A 2,675-nucleotide genomic window follows, 5' to 3' on the forward strand; every position below is an offset into this window, starting at 1 on the left:
TACATGGGAAAAAATGGAAAAAGCTGTGAAGAAGATGAATGGGGGGAAAGTCCCAGGACCTGATGAAGCATCAGTGGACATGATAAGAGCAGCAGGTCCAGTGGGAATGCAGTGGCTGTATAGAGTCCTATCAAGCGTGTGGAGAAATAGTACAATACCTGATGACTGGAGAACAGGAGACATTGTTCCCATCTTCAAGAAAGGCAATAAGAGACTTTGTAAAAACTGCGGGGGAATAACCCTTACAAGTCATACAGCCAAGATTTTTGAAAGAATTTTACTAAATCGAATAAGTGAAAAGATTGAAAAGGAGCTGAGTGAAGAACAGCATGGGTTCAGGAAAGGAAGAAACACTATCGACCTGATATTTTCTATCTGTCAACTGATGGAAAAAAGTTGGGAGTATAACAAAAGGTTGATAATGGTTTTTATAGACATAGAAAAGGCATATGACTCAGTTGACAGGGAAAGACTCTGGGAAGAAATGAAGAAGATAGATATAGAAGATGGATACATTAATGTTATAAAGACAATGTACAGAGGACACAATTGTAGAATTAGAACACCATTGGGGAACTCTGACTACTTTGAAATAAGACAAGGACTTAAGCAGGGAAGTATTCTATCTCCTGCACTTTTAATGTTGTGATGGAGGGAATGAATAGGGCAGTTAAAGATATAGTAAAAGAAAAAGACAAAAAGATGATTTTTGCAGGTGATATGGAATATGGGGTGATAAAGAGGTAGATGTACAGTTACAGCTTGATGCGTGGAAGGAAATAATGAAAAGGTATGGATTAAAAATAAATAAAGATAAGAGTGAAGTAATGATATTTGGAAGAGAGAAAGGGATCAACGGAAAAATTACCTTGAATGGAGAACCCTTCAAAGTGGTAGAAAGTTTCACTTATTTAGGGAGTGAAATATCTAGGGATGGAAGAATAACTAACTAAATTAATATTAGGTTACAGAAGGGAGGCAGTTTCTACCAAACAATAAAACACCTGATTTGGAATAATGAAATTTCAGAAAGAGCAAAACTCCTTATGTATAAGAAGTATTACGTCCCTATTGTCACCTATGGTGGAGAAACATGGACAATGACAGAAAGGGACTGGAGCAGACTGCAAGCAGGGGAAATGAAATTTCTCAGAGCAGTTAAGGGAAAAACAAGAATGGACAGAGTAAGGAATGTAGAGATTAGAAAGGACCTTAAACAAGAAAGTATGAGAGAAGAAATTGAAAGAAAGAGATTAAGATGGTGTGGCATGTTAAAAGGATGCATGGGCAGAGACTCCCCAAAATTATGGAAGAACTAAAGATGGATGGGAAAAGACCTAGGGGCACCCAAGAACATGGTGGAAAAGTGAGAATATCTGTAGAAAGGAGAGGTGTGGACTGGCTGCAAGTGGAGGAAGAAAAGTGGTGGGAGGACCGAGCCAAATGGAGAGGACTCATCAGCACCCAGACCCGGCAGTAGCTGGAGTGGGATTCGGATATAGATAGATAGCAACAAACATACCTGCCTTGTCAACAGTGTCAGTATAGAGACAGGGATTAGTGATCATGATGTCAATATAGCGTCAATGGTTACAGCAGTTCACAAATACATCAAGAAGGCTAGGAAAGTTTTTATGCTGGATAGATGAGATAAGCAGTTATTAGCATCCTACTTAGATGACAAACTATTATCATTTAGTTAAATTATGATGTATGTAGGGGAATTATGGGCAAAGTTTGTACTGATGGTAAATCATGCTCTGGAGAAGTATGTGCCGAGTAAGTTAATAAGGATGGAAAAGACATGCTGTGGTTTAATAACAAAATTTGGAAAAAACTGAGGAAGCAGAGTTTTGCACTCTTGGATCAAAAAAGGATGTAGAAAAGTTGATAGGCAAATGTTTGTAGAAATTCCTGCAACTATAATGATATCAATGCATGAGACATACAACTAATTCCACCATCATAGATCAGAGAAAGATCTTGCTGAGAACGAGAGAAAATTCTAGTTATGTATAAAACCATTAAATTGGTCAAAGGCTTCTATCCAGTCATTCTTTGAGCAGTCTGATGGAGCATCAGAAGACAGCAAAAGGAAAATTGAAGTTTTAAATTTGGCATTTAAAAATGTCATTCACAGAGGTGGATCATAGAGACATGCCACCATTTGACCATCACACAGACTTCCTGGGTTTGAGAACCAATTGAAAGAGTTGAAAACAAATAAGTCCAGGTGGCATCGGAATTCGGCTTTGCAGAGTAGTCCTCAGCACTGGTTCCTTTCTTAGCTTGCATGTATCATGAATCTCGTGCCCAATGTATAGTCCTAAGCGACTGGAAGAAAGTGCAGACATAAGAAGAGTAAAAGAATGGATATGGAAGATTACAGATGAGCATCCTTTGCTGCAGAATTCTTGAGCATATTCTAAGTTTGAACATAAAAAAATTTCGGGGGAGAACAGCTTCTTTCCACAAATCAGCATGTATGTAGAAAGCACTTCTTCTCTTTCCAAGCAGTCATCCCGACTTGCGGGGCCTGCTGTTATGGTTAACCGAATTTGGCATGTTAATATTAAGGGGTGGCTGGATGCCCTTCCTGTCACCACACCATACCCCCCCAGGACGGAATGTGTGTACCCCAACTGTCTGCATCTAGTGTGATCCATGGAACAGTG

The sequence above is a fragment of the Schistocerca piceifrons genome, chromosome 2 (genome assembly GCF_021461385.2).
Source record: "Schistocerca piceifrons isolate TAMUIC-IGC-003096 chromosome 2, iqSchPice1.1, whole genome shotgun sequence".
Lineage (NCBI taxonomy): Eukaryota > Metazoa > Arthropoda > Insecta > Orthoptera > Acrididae > Schistocerca > Schistocerca piceifrons.